At 41.0% G+C, this 26,177-nt stretch overlaps 3 non-coding genes across 3 annotated transcripts; 1 reads left to right on the forward strand and 2 right to left on the reverse strand.

The window, feature by feature from the left end:
* Positions 1 to 591: 591 nt before the first annotated feature.
* Positions 592 to 663, reverse strand: TRNAW-CCA (transfer RNA tryptophan (anticodon CCA)). Its single transcript has one exon. It is a non-coding gene; the product is annotated as a tRNA-Trp (tRNA).
* A 6,454-nt stretch (positions 664 to 7,117) lies between these two features.
* TRNAR-ACG (transfer RNA arginine (anticodon ACG)) lies at positions 7,118 to 7,190 on the forward strand. Its single transcript has one exon. It is a non-coding gene; the product is annotated as a tRNA-Arg (tRNA).
* Positions 7,191 to 17,116: 9,926 nt separating this feature from the next.
* On the reverse strand, positions 17,117 to 17,223 carry TRNAL-UAA (transfer RNA leucine (anticodon UAA)). The gene is made up of 2 exons: positions 17,186 to 17,223; positions 17,117 to 17,162 (listed from the first exon to the last, which is right to left on the reverse strand). It is a non-coding gene; the product is annotated as a tRNA-Leu (tRNA).
* Between the last annotated feature and the right edge of the window lie 8,954 nt (positions 17,224 to 26,177).

A 26,177-nucleotide genomic window follows, 5' to 3' on the forward strand; every position in this document is an offset into this window, starting at 1 on the left:
GGAGGTAAAACTTCGCATAACTGGCTGCTCAGATTGGGAAGTAAAGAAGAGAAAGTGTAGCCCAGGACAGCTCCAGGGTCTTGGCCATGGGGTCTGGGGATGAAACTCTAGGCCGGATGAGAAGAATACAGGAAATGTTGGAGGCCTGTCAGAAAAGGAAGAGTTAGGAAAAAAGAGGGCCAAGGAAGAGCCTGAGGATCGGCCAGTACTTAGGTGGATGGGGGGGGGAGGGGGATGGTGTCCTGAGTAGCTAAGGAACGGGAGAAGTGATAAGAAGGAGACTATGTAGTCCCTGGTGTCAGGGAGGAAACTTAAATATCTTTATAAAGTAAGGTAGCAAAAGATGGATGACCTATGTGGGGATTCTGTCCCCCATCTTAGAATTCCAAAAGCAAGCCAAAGGCAGAAGAGGAAATACAGTCACATCCCACTGAAACTCTAAAAAGGTAGATCATCTATTCTCTTTGTATCGATTCAGTCTCAGGCAGCCCTAACAGGTCTCACACTGGGGATCAACTTCAGGCAACTACGCCTCGAAGGAAAGTAGATTGTCAAATGATTTTTGTTTCTCTCTCCAAAATGTAATCACTGTGACCCCGGCGTGATTTGAACACGCAACCTTCTGATCTGGAGTCAGATGCGCTACCATTGCGCCACAAGGTCACAGGCAAGGGTCTCTCCTCCTTCCTACCATAGAATTCTGAATCATTCCCCTCCCCTACCTCCAGATCCAAAATTTTTATTTCCTTATCATTAACTTTGATTATTTTTCTCTCCACCTTTCACAGTTTTGCTAATGCTTCCTTGAGAAAAATTAAGGGATTGATCACAGTAAATATTAATCCCAAATGCTCCATATCGGGAAACAACAAAAAAAGGAAAAAACGTTCAATCTTTCCACTCGTCGAAATTTCTCTATTTTGAGAATAATCGTGTACGTGTTCGATTTAGACCCTCAGTGAAACAGGAATAAAAACGGCTGCAAAGTTGCCGGTATTGCTTTCTCTATAAATTCCCTAGACACCGCCCTCTTGCGTTACAAACTTCCAGCCTTACGGAGGCCGGGCTTCGCATCTTCTACCTTGCTCCTCCCTATCCGCGCACCGGCCCCATCTTCAACCTGGAGAAAAGCTGCTTCTCCTCAAGACATAGCGTCAGTGGCATCTCTTCCCAAAATTCTCACTTCCTCAGTAAGAATCCCTGGGCTCTGCGGGCTCTATTGTGTGCACTCGACATTCGCTTTACAAGGTGAGCCCCAGACAAACTGCTGGCATTTACCGAGCGCTTAGCACTGACTACTATTCCTGTGTTAAGAAGCTTTTTAATTCGTATTATCTTAGGTATGTGGTAGAAAACGATTCCATTTTCTACCTGGATGGTGAAGATCTGAAAGCCAGGCCTTTGACAATAGTAACTTGTTACAAATAGAAATTCTCGGCCACACCCCCAAAAACCCACACCGTAAAAAAAAAAAAAAAAAAAAAATTTTTTTCTTTTTTTTTACACCCTAAAAAAAAAAAAAAAGACACACTGAATTTGACACTCTGGGCCTGAGGCCCAGAAATCTGTGTTTTAACAAACCTTCCAGGTGATTTTGCTGCACAGAAAAGTCTGAGACTCTCTGACCCAGCCTAGAGACCCTATACTTTTTGCTCTCAAGAAAATAAACTTCCAGTCTTCTTCCAGAATTGAGGAAGGGCAGTTTCCAAATGAAGCCAGTGCTGAAATTCCTGAGACAATGAGGCCATTCTATGCGGGATGGAGATGGGGGTTCTGTGGTGAAAATCTGGTTGCCTCTTTGCTTTTCCCACTATTTGGTTAGGATTCACCTTCCTAAGGTCTGACAAATCAGCTATCACTGCTCAATAGCCTTTCCAGATTACAAAACTTCGTTGCTCTTATCTCCTCTCTGGAAATTTTTGTCCTATGTGAATTTGTATTTTAGAATTATTCGACTGTGATTTCCGGGGACGAAAAAGTGAATTTTTATGTTAAATCCACAATCAATCTTTACCCGGAAAGCAAGGGAGTGGAGGTTCCCTGGATCTGTAAAGTAACTCGGTTTTGTCTTGGCTAAGTTTACCCCTCTCCTCCTTCAGCTATCAGCTCAAGCATTTCCTCCCTGGCGCGGCCGTTCTCCCTAATTCCGGTAAAAAGATAAAGCACACTGTCAATTACAGCATTCTATCTATTAATATCACCATATTTCAATCATTTTAGCATTATATTCCTCTCCTTGGTGGTTATTCAATTGTAATATTACAGTATATTGATCATTAGGTTAATTTTTTCCCCTAATATATACTTTTATCGCACAGATGAAGAGCAGCAGATTATTTTTCTTTTAAAAAATGTTTTCAGCATCTACTGTGAGGAAACTACATGGCCTAATGGATAAGGCGTCTGACTTCTGATCAGAAGATTGAGGGTTTGAATCCCTTCGTGGTTGCTCGACAGCGTTTGTATTTCTATTGGAAGAATCCAAAAACGTTTTGTTCGTAGTGGCATTTCTGCTCCCTTTTAATACTTTCCTTGGTTAAAGCCGGAAATAAGAAATTTACTCATTTTCACCCTAAGAGTTTATTCTCCATATATTTCCCCTCCACATTCTTTGCCTTTCTTTTTGTTTCTTTTGTTTTATCCAGGTGTCTTTTGTTTATATCTCATTACCACTGTACAGCCTGTCCATTCTCTGGGTGGGCGCTACTCAAAATTTCCTCTTTGGACCCGCAGCAGCCCCTGGGAGCCGCTTAAAAATGCAAATTTTTAGTTGTACATTCCGCAGCTCCAGGCCACCCTCCATTTACTGGATTAGCATCTCTGGAGGTGAGGCCCAGGAATCCGGGTTTTAACAAGTTATCCAGGTGATTCCTGTATGCACTCGAGTTTGAGAACCGCTGGAGAGTTTACAATCTGCATACTGTCCCGCTCTTCCGAGGGAGAGCACCCAAAAAAACCCATTGCCCTCAAGTCCGTTCCTACTCATAGCGACCCTATAGGACAGAGTAGAACTGCCCCCACAGAGTTTCCAAGGAGCGCCTGGCGGATTTGAACTGCCGACCTCTTGGGTAGCAGCAGTAGCACCTAACCACTATGCCACCAGGGTTTCGTAGGAGGGAGAGCGGGGCAAGAAAAAGGGCAACAACCATGACCAGAATGACTCTCACATATGTAGAAGGAATGGTAGAATGAAAACAATCACTATCTCCAACCCCCAGAGAAATAGTAGACCTAGGCAAAGAACATAAGCGATCTTAAAACCATTAGGCAAAGGGTTACTGGGAAGTGACAGGTGCAAGGTACTAAACTTACCACGCACCAATTACTTGCCAATTGGAAAGTGAAAACAGAGAGAACCCTGGGAGCACTACTTTATTTTCATTATCATTGGGATATACTGACTAGTGCCTCTTGACGTGAGGTAAGTACTGTTTAAAGTACACAGTGTCAGGCCAAAATTTGTTAACATGAATCTAATCAGTTAATCAAAAGGATAGAATCAATCCTTTAGACTTCCACTGTACAGGAAATGTTGTGGTTGTTGTTTGGTGCTGTGGAGTTGGTTCCAACTCATAGGGACCCTATACACAACAGAATGAAACACTGCCCGGTCCTTCGCCATACTTACAATAGCTGTTATGCTTGAGCTCATTGTTGCAGCCACTGTGTCTATCCACCTCGTTGAGGGTCTTTCTCTTTTCCGCTGACCCTGTACTCTGCCAAGCATGATGTTCTCCAGGGACTCATCCCTCCTGACAACATGTCCAAAGTATGTAAGGCACAGCCTCGCCATCCTTGCTTCTAAGGAGCATTCTGGTTTTACTTCTAAGACAGATTTGTTCATTCTTTTGGCAGTCCATGTTATATTCAATATTCTTCGCCAACACCACAATTCAAAGGCATCAATTCTTCTTCGTTCCTCCGTATTCCTTGCCCAGCTTTCACATGCATATGATGCAATTGAAAATACCATGGCTTGGGTAAGGCGCACTGTTGTCTTCAAGGTGACATCTTGTTCTTCGACACTTTAAAGAGGTCCTATGCAGAAGATTTGCCAAATGTAGTGCATCTCTTGATTTCTTGACTGCTGCTTCCATGGCTGTTGATTGTGGATCCAAGTAAAATGAAATCCTTGACAACTTCAATCTTTTCTCCGTTTATCCTGATATTGCTCATTGGTCCAGTTGTGAGGATTTTTGTTTTCTTTAAGTTTATATTTTTCTTTATGTTTATGTACAGGAAATAGAGGAATAAATTAAAAGATTGTGTGAGGACACAACGAGACATTTGGCTTGGACTTTTTAAAAAAGTCAATGTCAAAACAAAGCAAAAACAACAAAAAATGATACAATGCTGGTCTAATTTAAAAGAGATTGAGGAAACAATGAAATAAATGAATGGCCTTTGATTGGATCCTGTTTAAAAACAGTTCTGAAATATGTTTTGTTGTTGTTATTATTTACTATCCATTATTATTACATCCTTATTAAAAGGCATGGAATAGATGATATATGGTAACAGAGTACATTGTAAAGAACCTATGGGCATCTGTAGTTGTGGTTGAGTGGTTAAGATGAGGGACTAGAATTTCATTGGGGTCACCCTTTGGAACTAGGAGCATTAACTTTGATGTCTTTATCTCCACCTCTGCCCACTAATTACCATATTGTAGTGCAAGCTACTTTTGTAGGTATTAAACTTTCCCTTGGATCTTTTACAAGTTACCTAACAATGGATTTCTCATTGCCCTGGAAGAAATTGTTTTGGATGACTAAACTAAGTCAAGGGAACTAATAGAACCTTGTTTTGTTTCAATTCTGAGGCTTCTTGGGTTCAAATTCCCATTGACTGAAGAAAATCAAGCTAAAAGAAGGTCTTCACATAGTTGCATTTAGAACGACACAGTAATCCCACCACTTCCTTTTCTACAGCCATAATGGATACAGCACTTGATTTAGGTCGCAATGTCACCTAAATCAAGATCCTTGGAAGACAGCTGCCTATTCAAATGACTGGAAGAAATCCATATTTGTATCCATTCCAAAGAAAGGTGATCCAAAAGATTGCAGAAATTATCAAACAATATCATCAATATCACACAAAAGTAAAATTTTGCTGAAAATCGTTCAAAAGTGGTTGCAACAGTACGTCAACAGGAAACTTTCATAAATTCAAGCCAGATTCAGAAGAGGTGTGGAACAAGGGATATCATGGCTGATGTCAGATGGATCATGGCTGAAAGCAGACAATAGCAGAAAGATGTTTACCTGTGGTTTTTTTTTTTTTTTAATTTTTGCAAATAGATTTTTATCTTTATTTAATTTCTATCAAGCATTTGGGATAATATTTAAACGATTAGCCTGATCAATCGTAACGCTATGCTGGAAGAAACAGATTTGATGGTGCTTTCTAAAATATATATTCACCTCACGTTCTTAGCTTCCACCCAAGTCCATGCCGATGTAAATATTTTCTGGTCTTTCTATAGAAACCAAAATTCCTGCATCTGGCGTAAATAGATAACTCCTGTGCAGGAAGTCAGGTGGTGGAGAGAAGAGCACTAAAGGTTCTTGCTAATTTCAAAAAGTCAACATATGAATCAAAAGACGTTCCGAGGTCCTAGTGCCACCTTACATAAGAGGTGGGGCAAATTAAGGCAATGTTCCCAGGCCACATCAGAGAGAGAGGATGAAAAAATTCTAGGGAGCTTGAGGGTAAATGAAGCCATATGGTAAAAGTATTAACAAAGGACATGCTAGATTAGTCTAAACTTTTAAAGGGCACCACAGTGCTTTTTCTAAGCTAAATCTGAGTTAATGGCAAGAGTCAGCCTATTAAAGCGAAGGATGGAATTTGTCTAAACGATTTTTGCAATGGGTGACATTAGGTCTCATGGGTGTGACTGACATTAATTACCATTCTGTATTGTAGTTGACCTCCCCAGAATTCAGGATGAGTGGGAAATAACAGAGTCAGATGGTACTGTTGCACTGGATGGTCCAGCTCAGTCCCTAGCCTGAAAAAAAAAAAAAAGCCTGAAGAATCAGCAAATACTCTTCCCCAATCAAAGCCTAAGACTCTAATGTAAAACATTATCCAGATGGGCATCTTTTCTTTTTAATAAACAATTCCCCATTTGGGGAAGAATTTGATCAGGGTATTATCAATGCGTGTTTTTTGGTATCCCCAAGGACTACCATGTTTTTTTGACTATGTGAAGGTATTCTACTCCATCAATCGTAACAAATTATGAATAACATTGCAAAGAATGGGAATTCCAGAACACTTAATCGTGCTCATGAGGAACCTGTGCTTAGACCAAGAGACAGTTCTTAGAACAGAACAAGGGGATACTGCGTGGTTTAAAGTCAGGAAAGCTATGCGTCAGGGTTGTATTCTTTCACCATACTTATTCAATCTGTATGCTGAGCAAATAATCCAAGAAGCTGGACTATATGAAGAAGAATGTGGCGTCACGATTGGAGGAAGACGCATTAACAGTCTGTCCTATACAGAGGACACAATGTTGCTTGCTCAAAGTGAAGAGGACTTGAGACATTTACTGATGAAAATCAAACACTACAGCCTTCAGTGTGGATTTCACTTCAACATAAAGAAAACAACAATCCTCACACCTGGACTCAGGTGCGCCCCACCCAAGCCAAGGTTCAATCATCTCATATGCATGTGAAAGCTAGACACTGAATAAGGAAGATGGAAGAAGAATCAAAGCCTTTGATTTATGGTGTTGATGAAGAATATTGAATATACCTCGGACTGCCAGAAGAACGATCTAATCTGTTTGGAAGAAGTAGTGCCAGAATGCTCATTGGAAGAGAGCATGGCAACACTTCATCTAACATACTTCGGACATGCTATCAGGAGGGTCCAGTCCCTGGAGAAGAGCATCATGCTTCGTAGAGTAGAGGGTCAGAGAAAAAGAGGAAGACCCTCAATGAGACATGTTGAGCAGTGACTACAACAATGGGCTCAAGCATAATGACTGTGAGGATGGCACAGGACAGAGCAGTGTTTCGTTTTCTTGTACATAGGGTACCTATGAATCAGAACCCACTCAAGGGCGCCTAGAAATTACTACGATGCTGCTTCTCTGGGTGGGCCAGTGGTGCAATGGATAACGCGTCTGACTACGGATCAGAAGAATCCAGGTTCAAATCCTGGCTGGCTTATTACCCTTCTCTAATTTTGAAGTTCCACACACAAAAAAAGTTACTATGGAAATATTAGGTTCTGAGAAATAACTCCACCAGGAATTTCATTCTCTCACTGGCAAGTATTTGTTCTGCATCTACCAAGTACAAAGTACAGTGAGGAATGAAAGACTTCAGAGAGACTCGGTGGTCTGATGTCTTGCAAATATTTCATTAGCACTGCCTTTTGTTCTCATTTCTCTCTCATTCGAACTAAATACAAAGGAGCTATTGCTGCCTCTTACACTCTTCTGTAGGTGTTTTTGTGTCATTTGTTTGATTGATTGATTTAATTTTGAAGAAATAACACTATCTTAGGCTGGGTTCTCTAGAGGAGCAAACCAGTGAAGAGTGCATGTACATATGTAAATACGTATCCAGTTGCCACCGAGTCTGTTCCAACTCAGACCACAGAATAGAACAAGCACATAGGGTTTGCAAGAAGCAGCTGGTGGATTCCAAGTGCCTGTGGTTACCAGACAAAGGATTTAAGCACTGCACCACCAGGGCCCCCTAATTAAGCAGTCCTTTTTAAAATCCTTCTTGAGTCATCCCAATTGGAACATGTTCTCTCCTGTTGAGACCCTGACTGATAGAAAACCAGATAAAGATGATAAGGCCATTATGAGTGGCTGGAAATAGTTCAGAGGAGGGGTGGCTAATAGACAATATTATCAATGTTTTGAATATTGGGCAAGAACATGAAAATAGACATATACTATATTTATAATAGTTATAAAAATACAGAAAAATCACTGGGTCTTTAGCCTGCTTTTTAAGGAGGAGATGAAGACCTGGTAGCAAACAGAAATTGCTTGTGATACTCAAATTCTCTCTCAAAAAGATGATTCTGAAGGATCAAAGACTCAAGGCTGTATTTATTCTGTTCCAGAAAGAAAGGGTTATGGTTTTGCCTCTTTTTGCCATTTCAGGAAAACAATGAGCTTTTTATAATCTAGGAAATATTCCATTTACCTTTTTGTGTGCCTTCTCGTCACGAATCTTTAAGAATGTATTGTCCTTGCTGTTGCATGCCGTTGAGTGGATTCCAATTCATAGCAACCCTACAGGACAGAGTAGAACCGCCTCATGGGCTTTCCTAACCTGTAATTTTTAGTGGAGCAGATCTTCTAGTCTTTTCTCTGGCAGGCCTGCTGGTTTAACATGATTCCTGTTGTCAGGGAGGCTAAGAGTTCATTAGATAAAAAATTGATCATAAAAACAACAATTATAATATAGTTTCTTTAAGTCTACAGCTGGCTATTTTAGCCAGGACTCTAACTTGCAATTGGTTTAAACGAATTACAAATTATCTTATCAGAAAGAAACACTTGTTAGCTCCCTTATATTGGCTTAGGTTGACACTAACTGTGCACTGGTAGCTTTCAGGAGGCTTCTTACAGTTGAATTTCCTGTATTAACAACTCAGCTGCTTTATTTCCGTTTTTCCTGGGCAGCTTTCATTTTAAATTCTCTATATTTGTTAGTAGGGAGTTCCCCTATTCTGAGAAGGTAAGCATAATAAGAGCTCTGATTCTTAGAGATTTGGCTTTAAGGAAACCCAAATAATCTGTTGCCCTCTAGTCCGACTCATAGCAACCCTACAAGACAGGATAGAACTACCCTGTATGGTTTCTGAAGCTGTAATTTCTACATCTTTCTCCTGTGGAGGAGCGCCTGGAGGTTTTGAACCCCTACCTTTCGGTGCTTTACCAGTTTTCTAGGAAAAATAACTCTTCAAGGCACCTAACCAAGGGGAAAAGTAAGCAGCCAAGGTGGCAGTAACGTTGCAACTCACTACCCCTGGTTTAAGAGACCAGGGCTCTAACCCTTGAAAAACCCTGCCTTAAAAAAAAAAATCTAACCCGTTGAGGTCAAGTCAGTTCCAACTCACAGGAACCCTATAGCTTTAAAAGGCAGCTATTACCCCCCTTGTCCTGAAGCTGATGACTGACACAGTCAAACACTGGCCTTTAGTTTTATTTGGTTCCTAGAAAACTTGATGCTCCACCCTCATTCCCTCTCTGGTTTTCTGGGATGTTTTCAAACAAGTTCCACACTGTCTGCAAGTTTTAACATCTACTACAAGGACTTTTGTCAGAGGAAGTACAGGGCTCCTATTATGCATCCTGAGAGTCTGCTACTTTTGCTCCAATCCAGTGTAGTCGAGACTGGGGTTCTACACGTCGACAAGAAATGGTGATAACCGCCTGTTGGTTGTCAAGATAGGGAGTTCGGGGTGGGGTCTTCGGTGCCCTCTTGATTTTACTTACAGCCAGGCCCCCCGCTCTGCAGTACTTTTCTCAGGGGTTGGAGCCAAGATATTCCGAACTTCAGTTCTTAGAGCCTTGGGGGAAAACACGCGAACTCTGTGTCATTTTTCCCTATACCAGAAATCAGAAGAGCCGGACTGAGGGGGGAGGCTGAGGGTGCAGCAGTCTGGAAGGGGGAGCTGAGGCGACCTCCTGGGAACAGAAACCCAATCCAGAGGCTTCTCCTGTTATGCCCTGGTCTTTGAGGCTAAAAGATTATTTCCATCCTGGATCCAGGTCTGAAATCCTGGGGCTGTGTTTCTTATTCTCCACCGGATGGCGTCGAAATCCAAGCGCGCAGTGGCAAAGAAACCAGAAAATTGTTAAAAGATAAATTCCGCTATCATTGGACCTTTGAGGGACGCTTCAGAATAGGTATTCAGGGACTCGGTGTAGAAAAACAGCAACCATAATGTAAGGAGAGCGGAATAAAAAGCAAACTCAACCATGGATCCTAAACCTCCTGTTCCACGTCAGGGGTTCTACCCTACAGGCCATCTGAAAAGGAGCAAGAATTGTTTTCCTCACTACCTTCATACCCAGAAAAACCCAGTGCCATCGAGTTGATTCCGACTCCTTGCGACCCTATAGGACAGAATAGAACTGCCCCACAGAGTTTCCAAGGAGCGCCTGGAGGATTCGAACTGCTCACCCTTTGGGTAGCATCTGTAGCACTTAACCACTACAAAACGAAACCCAGTGCCATCGAGTCGGTTCCGCCTCCTAGCGACTCTATATAGCCCATAGAGTTTCCAAGGAGCTCCTGGCAGATAAAACTGCTGACCCTTTGGTTAGCAGCCCTAGCACTTAACCACTGCGACAGCAGGGTTTCCACTCACTAGTTCCCACCCACTGCCCTAGAGTCCATTCGGACTCAGAGTCGCTAGTTAGGAGGTGGGAAATCCAGGCTCCGTGCGTTTGTTCCATCTGGGGATACAGCTCTCTTGTTTTCCAGAAAAGAGGCTGCAAAATCTACTGTTTAAGATCATGCCAGTCAGTCAGCTCTTCAAAAGGTCTCAAAAGCAAAAAACCAAAACTGCTACCATGGAGTCCATTCTGACTCATAGAGATGTCCTAGGAGGGAGTAAAACTGCCCTATATGGTTTAAAAGGAGTAGCCTGTGGTTTCCAACTGTCGGATTTCCAACCTTTCGGATTAGCAGCCATACCTCTCAACTGCTGCACCACCAGGGCTATCAAAAGCCTTTGCACAGTAAGCAAAGCAATCACACACTCCCCCTCTTCACTCTTTAGGTCAAGGACAGGCACAATAATGTCCCATGTGACCTGGAGTTCATAAATGCAAAGGATGGGAAAACAAAACAAAACAAGAAGGGAGCATATTAATGCAGCTGAGAGTGAGGAGAATGAGGGGGTAAGGGGCGATTTTTGTCACTGCTCTCCAGCAGCCAGTTTGCTGAGCTTTTCAGGATTTGGGGAATCAATTAAATCAGGATTCAAAAAATATAGGACCTGGCCTGGCCCATTGTTTATGTGACAATAAACCAGATACTTAATTGTCCCAAACTTTTCTGTATTGTTATTTATTGTCTCCTCTTGTACAAAAGGAAATCTTTGCCTAATTGGAATTTCTTGTAATGAGTGTTTGCAGAGCAAATATTGCACTGATTTCCAAATCTAGGACTATGTTCAAAAGAGGAAATTGAAAATGCAAGAGCATTACTGTTCATGTCACAGATTTCTTGTTGTGGTAGGCCCAGTCCTTGAAGCTCCTGCCCACAACTGGTCAGGAAGGGAAGGATGAGCAGTGGACTTGGGTATATCTAGGTTGTAGCAGTATATTGGCAGGAACTGCCAGAAATTCCAGCTGGATGTGGAAGAGTATGTTTAACAACGGATATCGTTGCTGATGTCAGATGAATCTTGGCTAAAAGCAGAGCACGCCAGAAAAATGTTTACCTGTATTTTATTGACTATGTAAAGGCATTTGACTGTGTGGATCATAACAAATGACAGGTAACAATTCGAAGAATGGGAATTCCAGAACACTTAATTGTGCTCGTGCAGAACCCGTACATAGACCAAAAGGTAGTCTTTCAAACAGAACAAGCAGATACTGAGTGGTTTCACATCAGGAAATGTATCCGTCAGCACTGTATCTTTTCAACATATTTCTTCGATCTGTATGCTGAGTAAATTATTGGAGAATCTGGACTATACAAAGCATAACATGGCATCAGAAATAGAGGAAGACTCATGGTACACATTCACACAATACTGGAAATCATGGCCTAGCCAAGTTGACACACACATTTTTGTGGGACTCAATTCAATCCTTGACAACCTACAATGTGCAGATGACACAGCGTTGCTTGCTGAAAATGAAGAGAATTTGATGCACTTACTGATGAAGACCAAAGACTACAGCCTGTAGTATGGATTACAGTTCCACATAAAGAAAACAAAAAATCTTCACAACTGGACCAATAAGCAACATTATCATAAATAGAAAACATATTGAAATTGTCAAGAATTTCATTTTACTTGCATTTACGATCAATGGACGTGGAAGCACGTGTCAAAAAATAAATTGACCTATTGCATTGGGCAAATCCACTGCAACAGCCCTCTTTAAAGTCTTCAAAAGCGAAGATATCACTTTGAGAACTAAGGTGCATCTGACCCAAGCCTAACATTTTCAGTCATCTCATATGCATGGAAAATGTGAACAATGAAAAAGGAAGATCAAAGAAGAATTGATGCTTTGAATTGTGGTATTGGAGAAGAATATTGAATATACCTCAGACCGCCAGAAGAAAGAACAAATTTGTCTTGGAAGAATTACAGCCAAAATGCTCCTTAGAAGAGAGGGTGGTGAGAATTCATCTCACACACTTTGGACATGTTATAGGAGGGGCCAGTCCCTGGAGAAGGACATCATGTAGAGGGTCAGCACAAAAGATGAAGACCCTCAAAGAGATGGACTGATGCAGTGGCTGCAACAATGATTGTGAGGATGGCGCAGGAATGGAGACTGTTCTTTTCTGTTGTGCATGGGATTGCTACTTCAGAATCAACTCAACAGCACATAACAACAACAGCAGTTTTATTAATCAGTATTCCAGCAGGAAGCAGGTCACACATCCAAAAAGTGTATTGAGGGGAGATCATTGAAAGGCCTCTTCATAGAGTTAAGGAAACTAATAAGATGTGAGGAAACCCTGAGGGATCAGAACACTGGGAGTCTTTAGCATCCTTAGGCATAAAGGGGCGGGGGAAGGAGCTGAGTTGCCAGAACCTGGCAAGAGCTCTCGCCATGGCAGAGGAGCCACCCATCAGGAGCTGTGCCCATGGGAGAAACACAGCCTCGAAGGGAATGAGTGGAAGGAATACTTGCATCTACCTCTCTCTCTTCCTGCCACCTGATCTCTTGCTAGTGCTTCCCATTGGAATTCTGAATCCAGCCAGAAGCCAGGGACCAAGAAAGCCCAAGCAAAGCAGCCTTCCAAGGTAAAGAGAAGAGCAGAAAATGGACCTGGATGGGCAAATGGAGAATAAATCAGCACACTGGGGCTGTAATTTGTGTGACCCCTTCCTATTTTTGGTTGGGCATGAATTTCTTTTCTATTTAAACCTTGGATAATAAGGTAAATTGGAACTTGAGCAGCTTATAGGAAATATTTACCTCTAGACATTTTTTGTTAGGGGCATAGCCATTGTAAGAAGGATTACAAATATATTTGCCATAAACTTTCACAAACTTAGGATGCAGTCATCAAATATAGATTCCTCCCAACAGATGCACCCCAGTGAGACTAGTATGCGGAATGCATATCTTCTGTCCAGTAAGGCTGAAGAGGTACCTGTTTCTGGGGAGAATATGGTGCAGCTCTGTCTTCAAGCTATAACTTGGTTTATGCCAAGCAGCCAGGTAAGGATACAGTGATATTTCTTGATTGTACTGTTTCTGCTGAGGGGCAAAATAGTCTGTTTCTCTTGGGGAGTCTAGGAGGTTCAGAATGCTAATTTGTAGACTTCCTTCTATATATACTCTGTCTTGATTTTCTAGTGCTGCTACAACAGAAATTCCACAAGTGGATGGCTTTAACAAAGAGAAGTTATTCTCCCATAGTAGGCTAGAAGTCTGAATTCAGGGCACCAAATGTAGTGGAAAGCCTTCTCTCTCTGTCAGCTCTGGAGGAAGGTCCTTGTCATCAATCTTCCCTTGGTCTAGGAACTTCTCTGCACAGGAACCCCAGGTCCAAAAAATGAGCTCTGCTCATGGTGCTGCTTTTTTGGTGGTATGAAGCCTCCCACTCTCTGCTCGCTTCCCTTACCTTTTATCTCTTGTAAGATAAAAGGTGATGTGGGACACACCCCAGGGAAACACCCTTTACATTGGATCTGGGATGTGACCTGAGTAAGGGTGCTACATCCCACCTTAATCCTCTTTAACACAAGCGAATCTGGCCTCATTAACCACAGGCAGAGATTAAGATTTACAATGCTTTGGAAAACTACACCAAATGGAGACAACAACACAACACTGGGAACCATGGCATAACCAAGTTGACACATAATTTGAGGTGCACTATTCAATCCATGACATACTCCTATAATGAATTCTCTTTGTAAAATGCATAATAATGATCTATATTCTGATGTCGTAATGTTTCTCTGATACCAAACTAAAAAACAAACCAATTGTTATCAATCAATTGTAAGTCATCATGACCCCACATGTTGTAGAGTAGAACTGAGCTCCATGGAGTTTTCAAGCCTATGACGTTTCAGAAGCAGATCACCTTTTCTGAGATGGCTCTGGGTGTGTTTGAGCCTCTAACATTTCAGTTAGCAGCTAAGTGTTCAACCATTTGCACTACCAAGGACTCATTTCTCTAATAATGATGTTCGGCAAAGTTGTCGATTAGAGAACATCAGTTACTGGTTCACAAAAATGTAAATATGCAGCAGAATATAATTAAATGCACTACTGCATTCATTAAGGAACTCTTTCTACAAATTAAAAATAAATAAATCATCAATCAATCGATCAACAGAAGTAAAGAAAATGCTTAGTAATACAATTGATTTATATTCTGGCACAATCTCTGTATATCAAAATGGTGCTGACTGGTAGCAAACACGAGATCTGCAGACCACATTTTCAGTGGCTGTGCTCTACATCAGGTTCTGTGGAGAAACCATCATAGTCATTTACTTCCGAATGACAAGTACACACTGACAGTGATCAAACACATTGGAATGGACTTGAATCCATAGGTAGCTAGCTGGTTCTGTTGGACTAAGTGATGGTACACGAAGCAAAGAAAGGTCCCAGTTTTGTAATCCAGTAGTTCCTTTTGAAGGCAGGTATCTGACAAACAGGGCTCAACTAGAATTCATAACATCTTTCCTTAAACCTAAAGAAAGCCCAATGTGGTCATAATTGTTATAGACCTTTCAACTCCTTAACAGGTAATGGAAGAAGCACTTTTGCCTCCTCGTTTGTAGGAGGGGAAGGAGGCAGCAGTAGAAGCTGAGAAGGTATAGATACATTTCCAGCTAGGCATAAATAACTTTTAAAAACTAGGTTCAAAGAGGCTGGAGGAAATCCCAAGAATGCCAAAGATTCTATAAACCAGCCATTCTATTTCGCTTCCAGGAAGAGTCAGAACACAAGAGCTTATTGGCCTTGTGGGAAGTCTGCAGATAGTCTTTTTCACCTTCCTAGTCGTCGGGTTGGCACTGGGTTCTTGGGTTAGTACTGGGTAGGTAAAGAGACATATTACAGCGCACCACAGTGCAGAAAGAAGGCTAATAGAGCTTCCAGTGCAGCACAATTCAGTGGGTAGTGTGCTTAGTTCTCTGCTTTCCATAGAGCTCGAAGCCCTAGATTCATACTCCAAAACCACTCTAAGTCATACTTCTCCATAAACGCAATCTTGTCGAGAATAGAGAGAAATTCTTATCCTGAGGAACCTGGAGTTGGTTCCAAAATAAGCAGGTCTGGATTCTTTCCCTTCCCCTAATGTCAAATATGAGTACAAGCTCTCAGTCTTGTTTGAAATTTGAGCTCCATTATTTGAATTTCTTTTCTTTCTCTTTTATAGTGTTAATTTATGATATTATGTTTTAGTCATGATTATTGTTTCAGAACTATGGTTGCATTGGAAATTGCCCGAAAAACCAGGGACATAAAGCAGTACCTTGGTTTGTTCAAAAATCTGTAATTTGACAGCCTCGTGGGGGTGGGGTGGGGGGAATAGCTCATTTGGGATCCACTCAGCTAGGGTGGGTTGAAAGCTGAGGCTAGAATCATCTGAATGGTTGTTGATTCATCAGTCTGTTTGAGGCACCACCTGACTCTTTTGAGGTCTGAACAAAGGGTTTACAATCATGCCCTTAGCTTCATCTTTAGACTCTGCTTTTCTGAACCATGCCTTGGGTCTGATGTTTTCCCAGAAGACTTTTTGTTAATTGAAGGCTTGTTTGTCATCTGGAGAGGCTGAAACTGTGACAGTTTTATTTTTAAATAACCACCAAGTCATGGTTCCTTTAAAATTAATGATTCTTTCTTTAGTTTAATCTCTCTGTCTCATAGGCACACACCCTTTTTACTGCAGGCAGCTAGAAAAAGCCAGGGGTCACCTTCAACATGTTGCCTGGAAATATCCTTAGCTAAATCACCCAGTTCTTTAGGTATAGTTTTTACTTTCTGCATTACCACAGTGACAGTATTGCTAACCTTTCTGTCAGTAGATAACAAGGGCCCCCTTTCCTTCTGCTTCTAATATTTTCCTCATTCTCCTGACTAGGCACCAGATATAAAAAGTCTTCCTGTTTTGGGGACCTTTCACTAACAGACTCCTGGAGGTCTTACCAGTTTCCACTTGCTGCCTAGTCCCAAAGCCACATGCCTTGGGGTGTGTTACAGCATTATCTCATTTTCAGGTGAAGATATATAGATATAGATATAAATCTGTATTAGTTTGTGCCCATTATGGATTTACTGACTTTCAGCCCCAAACCATCCTTTTACCTGCTTTGTGAAAATATATCTGGGTCTTTAAAATATTGTTCCTTTGCTTCCTAGTACTGAGGATTTGCCTGGAGAGACTGCAAGACAAAGAGGGTTTTGCTCCCTGGTGTCCAGGAGATGCTTGGCCTGTGGCTTCCCCAGTGCTCTTGCCCCATGCATGGCTTTCTCCTGCATCAGAAGGTCTAAATTTTGTCTGAATGGCTCTGGAAACATTCCAGAAGTCTCTAGCTCAGGACATTTCATTTGTCGACTGTTTGGTTTGAGTTGCGAGAGATGCCTCTTTCTCTGCTGCGCTTGGCTATGGGATTGGTACAGGTGCGCTGGGACGTTGGCAAGAGTATTCAGGGCTAGGCATCTTTGAGGCAGAAAGGTTGCACTATGGACACTGGGAAGAGAGGGAAGGTCCTGAAACAGAGGGTGATGGCCCAGTACTTGGGGGCCCCCAAAATCGGGCGACGCCGAAGGGGCGAGTGAGTGTGATCGCAAAAGCAGGAGGAGAGTTAAGGCGGCCAAGACCTAGAAGAAACCTTAGGTGTTGAGGGCCTGGAGGTTAAACTTTGAATAGACCCTGACCGGAACAAAAGAAAGCCGTGTCAGAAGTGGGATTCGAACCCACGCCTCCACTTGGAGACCAGAAACCCCAAACACGGGAAAGGATACCTTAAGTCTGGCGCCTTAGACCACTCGGCCATCCTGACACTGCGTGTAGCACTTAGGCGTGATGACAACAGTACTTTGTGATGGTTGTTTCCTTAAGGAAAGACGAAAAGATTATTTCTAAAAACATTAAAGCAGGAAAGAACACGTTTACAGGGACCCTGAAGCTTGCGCTGGACAACAGATTTCACACCAGTTCTAAAGACTGGAGCCTACGCCAGCCACCCCACATGCCCTTTTCCCACTGCTCCCCTACCCCCCAGCCCAGACTGCCCAGAAAGACCGGGAGTTACAGCATCAACTTTAAGTAGAGGACATAGGACGCGGATTTTGTCCCCGCTTTGTTGAAACGTCTTTCAACAGCTTTCCGCGAGGCTTACAGTATCTCTCGCCCATATTTCATTTTAAGACGTTGTATTAGTGGGGACTGAACCCGTGAGCCGAACTTAAGTATTCGCCGAACAATCCTATTGTCCGCATTTTTACTTCCGCAAGTGTACGCGGATTTCGTGACCATTTTCCACACTCCTCCAGTTTCCTTCCCTACGCACGCCCTCGGTAACCCAACCTCTCTTTTCCTTTTCTTGCCGTTTTCTTTCTCTCACATACCATACCCCCTTCTATTCTTTCTGCCGGCCGTGGGAGACAGGATGGGAAGGGAAATCAGCGCGGTCATAGGTTACATAATAATAGAAACAGGAGTCCATAGACAAAAACAACAAAAAGACCTTTGTCTTGGAATAAAATCTTAACATAGAGTGGCAGATAGACAGACGGTTGGATAATAAATTATAGATAGATACATCCCTAGAGCTTTGGTTCAGGTGAGAGGCATTCATTCACTGTTCACTTTCCATCCTGTCTCACAGTAACGTTTTATTAGTTACACCCTCAAACTGATAGTGTCAGAGACTTCATTTTCTGTGGAAGACATCGAAATATTGTATGCATGGACTGGCAAGCTACTTACATAAATCCTAATGATCAGGGTAAGTTGTTTTATTTTGTTTCTTTCTGCTTTCCTCCCTACCCCAGTCCTCATATGAAGAGCATAAATATCGTTTTGAAAGCAATGTAAAGTAGTAGAAAATGTGAGGTCTGGAATTAGGTGTAAATAATTTATGCTTCATTACTTTGACTCTCTGGGAACCCATTCTTCACCTTTTAAGTAAAGGTAACCAAGCAGGAAGGAATAGAAGAAAGATTCAGAACAAGATCAAGATAACACATTAAAAAAAAAAAAATAAACATAACCATGTAGATAAGTGAGGAGTGGGTTATGGTAGAATTAGAACAATCACTATATACAACCCCCAGAGATTTAATAGGCCTAGGCGAAGAGCATTAACAATCTCAAAACCATTAGACAAAGGGTTATTGGAAAATAACAGATGTGCATGGCACTAAAATTACCACCCCACGTATTACTTCCCAATTGGAAAGGGAAAAAATGAAGAACCATGGGAGCACCGCTTTATTTTCACTATCATTGGGGTATCCTGACAAATGACTCTTGAAGTAAGTACTATATAAAATACACATTTCAGACCAAAAATGTTGAACGTGAATCTACTCAATTAATTGAAATGATATAACCAATCCTTTAGACTTCCAGTGTAGAAGAAATAGAGGAATAAATTAAAAGATTGCATGAGGAGACAATGAGACAAATCCGAAGGTAGGACATTCCACAGGACAATTGGCTTGGACTTTTTTTTTTTTTATAGAGCTTCAAGTGAATGTTTAGAAATCAAGTCAGTCTGTCACATAAGTTTATATACTTACTCCATACTCCCACTTGCTCTCCCCCTAATGAGTCAGCCCTTCCAGTCTCTCCTTTCGAGACAATTTTGCCAGTTTCCAACCCTCTCTACCCTCCCATCCCCCGTCCAGACAGGAGATGCCAACACAGTCTCAAGTGTCCACCTGATACAAGTAGCTCACTCTTCATCAGCATCTCTCTCCTACCCATTGTCCAGTCCCTTCCATGTCTGATGAGTTGTCTTCGGGAATGGTTCCTGTCCTGGGCCAACAGAAGGTTTTGGGAGCATGATCGCCGGGATTCCTCTAGTCTCAATCAGACCATTAAGTCTGGTCTTTTTGTGAGAATTTGGGGTCTGCATCCCACTGATCTCCTGCTCCCCCAGGGATTCTCTGTTGTGCTCCCTGTCAGGGCAGTCACGGGTTGTGGCCGGGCACCATGTAGTTCTTCTGGTCTCAGGATGATGTAAGTCTCTGGTTCATGTGGTCCTTTCTGTCTCTTGGGCTCCTAGTTATCGTGTGACCTTGGTGTTCTTCATTCTTCTTTGATCCAGGTGGGTTGAGACCAATTGATGCATCTTAGATGGCCCCTTGTTAGCATTTAAGACCCCAGACGCCACATTTCAAAGTGGGATGCAGAATGTTTTCATAATAGAATTATTTTGCCAATTGACTTAGAAGTCCCCTCAAACCATGGTCCTGAAACCCCCGCCCTTGCTCCGCTGACCTTGGAAGCATTCAGTTTATCCCGGAAACTTCTTTGCTTTTGGTCCAGTCCAGTTGAGCTGACCTTCCATGTATTGAGTATTGTCCTTCCCTTCACCTAAAGCACTTCTTATCTACTAACTAATCAATAAAAAACCCTCTCCCACCCTCCCTCCCTCCCCCTCTTATAACCACAAAAGTATGTGTTCTTCTCAGTTTATACTATTTCTCAAGATCTTATAATAGTGGTCTTATACAATATTTGTCCTTTTGCCTCTGACTCATTTCGCTCAGCATAATGCCTTCCAGGTTCCTCCATGTTATGAAATGTTTCACAGATTCGTCACTGTTCTTTATCACTATGTAGTATTCCGTTGTGTGAATATACCACAATTTATTTAACCATTCATCCGTTGATGGACACCTTGGTTGCTTCCAACTTTTTGCTATTGTAAACAGAGCTGCAATAAACATGGGTGTGCATATATCTGTTTGTGTGAAGGCTCTTATTTCTCTAGGGTATATTCCGAGGAGTGGGATTTCTGGGTTGTATGGTAGTTCTATTTCTAACTGTTTAAGATAATGCCAGAGCGATTTCCAAAGTGGTTGTACCATTTTACATTCCCACCAGCAGTGTATAAGAGTTCCAATCTCTCCGCAGCCTCTGCAACATTTATTATTTTGTGTTTTTTGGATTAATGCCAGCCTTGTTGGAGTGAGATGGAATCTCATCGTAGTTTTAATTTGCGTTTCTCTAATGGCTAATGATCGAGAGCATTTTTCTCATGTATCTGTTAGCTGCCTGAATATCTTCTTTAGTGAAATGTGTGTTCATATCCTTTGCCCACTTCTTGATTGGGTTGTTGGTCTTTTTGTGGTTGAGTTTTGACAGAATCATGTAGATTTTAGAGATCTGGTCGGAGATGTCATAGCTGAAAATGCTTTCCCAGTCTGTAGGTGGTCTTTTTACTCTCTTGGTGAAGTCTTTAGATGAGCATAGGTGTTTGATTTTTAGGAGCTCCCAGTTATCTGGTTTCTCTTCGTCATTTTTGGTAACGTTTTGGATTCTGTTTCTGCCTTGTATTAGGGCTCTTAACGTTGTCCCTATTTTTTCTTCCATGATCTTTATCCTTTTAGTCTTTATGTTTAGGTCTTAGATCCACTTGGAGTTAGTTTTTGTGCATGGTATGAGGTATGGGTCCTGTTTCATGTTTTTGCAAATGGATATCCAGTTATGCCAGCACCATTTGTTAAAAAGACTATCTTTTCCCCAATTAACTGACACTGGGCCTTTGTCAAATATCAGCTGCTCATATATGGATGGATTTATATCTGGGTTCTCAATTCTGTTCCATTGGTCTATATGTCCATTGTTGTACCAGTACCAGGCTGTTTTGACTACTGTGGCTGTGTAATAGGTTCTGAAATCAGGTAGAGTGAGGCCTCCCACTTTCTTCTTCTTTTTCAGTAATGCTTTGCTTATCCGAGGCTTCTTTCCCTTCCATATGAAGTTGGTGATTTGTTTCTCCAACACATTAAAAAATGACATTGGAATTTGGATCGGAAGTGCATTGTATGTATAGATGGCTTTTGGCAGAATAGACATTTTTACTATGTTGAGTCTTCCTATCCATGAGCAAGGTATGTTTTTCCACTTAAGTAGGTCCTTTTTAGTTTCTTGTAGTAGTACTTTGTAGTTTTCTTTGTATAGGTCTTTTACATCTTTGGTAAGATTTATTCCTAAGTATTTTATCTTCTTGGGGGCTACTGTGAATGGTATTGATTTGGTGATTTCCTCTTCGATGTTCTTTTTGTTGATATGGAGGAATCCAAGTGATTTTTGTATGTTTATCTTATAACCTGAGACTCTGCCAAACTCTTCTATTAGTTTCAGTAGTTTTCTGGAGGATTCCTTAGGGTTTTCTGTGTGTAAGATCATGTCATCTCCAAATAGAGATAATTTTGCTTCCTCCTTGCCAATCCGGATGCCCTTTATTTCTTTGTCTAGCCTAATTGCTCTGGCTAGGACCTCTAGCACAATGTTGAATAAGAGCGGTGATAAAGGGCATCCTTGTCTGGTTCCTGTTCTCAACGGAAATGCTTTCAGGCTCTCTCCATATAGACTGATGTTGGCTGTTGGCTTTGTATAAAAAAAAAAAAAAAAATTTTTTTTTTTTTTTTTAGATACCCTTTATTATGTTGAGGAATTTTCCTTCAATTCGTATTGTGGTGAGAGTTTTTATCATAAATGGGTGTTGGACTTTGTCAAATGCCTTTTCTGCATCAATTGATAAGATCATGTGGTTTTTGTCTTTTGTTTTATTTATATGGTGGATTACATTAATGGTTTTTCTAATATTAAACCAGCCTTGCATACCTGGTATAAATCCCACTTGGTCATGGTGGATTATTTTTTTGATATGTTGTTAAATTCTATTGGCTAGAATTTTGTTGAGGATTTTCGCATCTATGTTCATGAGGGATATAGGTCTGTAGTTTTCTTTTTTTGTGATGTCTTTACCTGGTTTTGGTATCAGGGATATGTTGGCTTCATAGAATGAGTTAGGTAGTATTCCGTCATTTTCTATGCTTTGAAATACCTTTAGTAGTAGTGGTGTTAACTCTTCTCTGAAAATTTGGTAGAACTCTGCAGTAAAGCCATCCGGGCCAGGGCTTTTTTTTATTGGGAGTTTTTGGATTACCGTTCAATCTCTTTTTTTGTTATGGGTCTATTTAGTTGTTCTACTTCTGATTGTGTTAGTTTAGGTAGGTAGTGTTTTTCCAGGAATTCATCCATTTCTTCTAGGTTTGCAAATTTGTTAGAGTACAATTTTTCGTAATAATCTGATATGATTCTTTTCATTTCAGTTGGGTCTGTTGTGATGTGGCCCATCTCGTTTCTTATTTGGGTTATTTGTTCCCTTTCCTGTATTTCTTTAGTCAGTCTGGCCAATGGTTTATCAATTTTGTTAATTTTTTCAAAGAACCAGCTTTTGGCTTTGTTAATTCTTTCAATTGTTTTTCTGTTCTCTAATTCATTTAGTTCAGCTCTAATTTTTATTAATTGTTTTCTTCTGGTGCCTGATGGGTTCTTTTGTTGCTCACTTTCTATTTGTTCAAGTTGTAGGGACAGTTCTCTGGCTTTGGCTCTTTCTTCTTTTTGTATGTGTGCATTTATCGATATAAATTGACCTCTGAGCACTGCTTTTGCTGTGTCCCAGAGGTTTTGATAGGAAGTGTTTTCATTCTCGTTGCATTCTATGAATTTCTTTATTGCCTCCTTAATGTCTTCTATAACCCAGTCGTTTTTGAGCAGGGTATTGTTCAGTTTCCAGGTGTTTGATTTCTTTTCCCTAATTTTTCTGTTATTAATTTCCACTTTTGTGGCCTTGTGGTCCGAGAAGATGCTTTGTAACATTTCAATGTTTTGGATTCTGCAAAGGTTTGTTTTATGACCTAATATGTGGTCTATTCTAGAGAATGTTCCATGTGCGTGAGAAAAAAAAGTATACTTTGCAGCAGTTGGGTGGAGAGTTCTGTATAAGTCAATGAGGTCAGGTTGGTTGATTGTAGTAATTAGGTCTTCCGTGTCTCTATTGAGCTTCTTACTGGATGTCCTGTTCTTCTCCGAGGGTGGTGTGTTGAAGTCTCCTACTATAATTGTGGAGGTGTCTATCTCACTTTTCCGTTCTGTTAAAATTTGATTTATGTATCTTGCAGCCCTGTCATTGGGTGAATAAATATTTAATATGTTTATATCTTCCTGGTCAATTGTCCCTTTTATCATTATGTAGTGTCCTTCTTTATCCTTTGTGGTGGATTTAACTTTAAAGTCTATTTTGTCAGAAATTAATATTGTTACTCCTGCTCTTTTTTGCTTATTGTTTGCTTGATATATTTTTTTTCCATCCTTTGAGTTTCAGTTTGTGTCTCTAAGGTGTGTTTCTTGTAGGCAGCATATACACAGATCGTGTTTCTTTATCCAGTCTGAGACTCTCTGTCTCTTTATTGGTGCGTTTAGTCCATTTACATTCAGCGTAATTATAGATAAGTATGTGTTTAGCGTTGTCATTTTGATGCCTTTTTATGTGTGTTGCTGAAAATTTCATTTTTCCACTTGCTGTTTTGTGTTGAGACATTTTTCTTTGTAAATTGTGTGTTCCTCATTTTCATAGTATTTGACTTTATGTTTGCTGAGTCGTTACATTTTTCTTGGTTTTTGTCTTGAGTTGTGGACTTGTTATACCTCTTTGTGGTTACCTTAATATTTACCCCTATTTTTCTAAGTAAAAACCTAACTTGTATTGCCCTATATCGCCTTGTTTCCCTCTCCATATGGCAGTTCTATGCCACCTGTATTTAGTCTCTCTTTTTGATTATTGTTATCTTTTACATATTGACTTCAATGATTCCCTGTTTTGAGCATTTTTTTCTTTTTAATTAATCTTAATTGTTTTTGTGATTTCCCTATTTGAGTTGATATCAGGATGCTCTGTTCTGTGACCTTGTTTTGTGTTGGTATCTGATATTATTGGTTTTCTGACCAATTTCCTTTAGTATTTCTTGTAGCTTTGGTTTGGTTTTTGCAAATTCTCTTAGCTTGTGTTTATCTGTAAATGTCTTAATTTCACCTTCATATTTGAGAGAGAGTTTTACTGGATATATGATCCTTGGCTGGCAGTTTTTCTCCTTTAGTGCTCTGTGTATGTCATCCCATTGCCTTCTTGCCTGCATGGTTTCTGCCGAGGAGTCTGAACTTATTCTTATTGATTCTCCATTGTAGGAGACCTTTCTTTTCTCCCTGGCTGCTTTTAAAATTTTCTCTTTATCTTCGGTTTTGGCAAGTTTGATGATAATATGTCTTGGTGTTTTTCTTCTTGGATCAATCTTAAATCGGGTTCGATGAGCATCTTGGATAGATAGCCTTTCGTCTTTCATGATGTCAGGGAAGTTTTCTGCAAGCAGATCTTCAACTATTCTCTCTGTGTTTTCTGTTATCCCTCCCTGTTCTGGGACTCCAATCACACGCAAGTTATCCTTCTTGATAGAGTCCCACATGATTCTTAGTGTTTCTTCATTTTTTTTTTAATTCTTTTATCTGATTTTTTTTCTGCTATACTGGTGTTAATTCCCTGGTCCTCCAGATTTCCCACTCTGCATTCTAATTCCTCGAGTCTGCTCCTCTGACTTCCTATTGAGTTGTCTAATTCTTTAATTTTATTGTTAATCTTTTGGATTTCTGAATGATGTCTCTCTGTGGATTCTTGCAACTTATTAATTTTTCCGCTATGTTCTTGAATAATCTTTTTTAGTTCTTCAACTGCTTTATCAGTGTGTTCCTTGGCTTTTTCTGTAGATTGCCTTATTTCATTTCTGAGGTCATCCCTGATGTCTTGAAGCATTCTGTAAATTAGCTTTTTATATTCTGTATCTGGCAACTCCAGGATTGTATCTTCATTTGGGAAAGATTTTGATTCTTTAGTTTGGGGGATTATAGAAGCAGTCGTGGTCTGCTTCTTTATGTGGTTTGATATCAACTGCTGTCTCTGAGCCATCACTAAGATATTGTAGTGACTTATTCTATATTTGCTCACTGAGTCTTATGTTGTTTTGTTTTCTTTCAATATACGTAGATGGGCTACTAGATTGAGCTGTCTTGATTATTGTAGCCCTTGACTCACTTATGACCTATTACCAGGTGGTTTGGGCTGTTACCAGATATATATGCCTGAGTCCATTCACTATTCTTGAGTAGAATCTGATTTTGGGTCATCAAGTGTGTGATGCAGACTGTCACCTATCCACCTCGAGAAGTAGTGGTGATAGTTGTGTGCACCAGATTCTAGTAGCAGCTGGGGTTCACACTCCAGGGGGGGCAGGATGCTGACAGGCTTCCCCCAAGTGTCAGTGAGGTAGGTCTGTCTCTATTCCTAAAAAACTTTGGTGGGTGGGCTCTGCAGCTGTACCTTAGGCCCCCAATGCAAGTACCTCTACAGACTGGTAGGTGTCACCCTCCTTAGACGCCTAAGGCAGGAGGCTAGGTGGTCTGGGGGAGCTTCAGTCCTCAGTTCCCTGTTGTGGGACAGTGAGGGCTCTGTTGAATACACATAGATACCAGACCTGGGAAACTTGTCTTCCCAGTAATCCGCTAAAACGATTGCAGTCAGATCCCTATCAGAAATGCCTTTACATTGTAGTAGCCACCTTGTTCCCTGTAGGGATGAAAGCCCGAGACTGTGGATCACATATGCTTGGCTGGAGCTGGTTCTGTGTTTTTAGTCCAATTAGGGAAGGATTTTTGGTCCCTGGGTTTTTTTGTGGTTGCTTCTCTCAGGCCAGAAGAATGGGTTAGGAAAAGACCAAAAAAAAAAAAAAGCAACAAAAAGGAAAAGAAAAACCGTGGAGTAGTTCTCACTCTGGCTCAGGAAATTCCAATGTTAATGAAGCTGCCTGCAAAGGGGAGGGGAGTGTTCAGATAAACAGGACAGAGTAGCATCCCGGAATATAGACAAAGTTACTTACCTTGTTT

The sequence above is a fragment of the Elephas maximus genome, chromosome 1, assembly GCF_024166365.1.
Source record: "Elephas maximus indicus isolate mEleMax1 chromosome 1, mEleMax1 primary haplotype, whole genome shotgun sequence".
Classification (NCBI taxonomy): Eukaryota; Metazoa; Chordata; class Mammalia; order Proboscidea; family Elephantidae; genus Elephas; species Elephas maximus.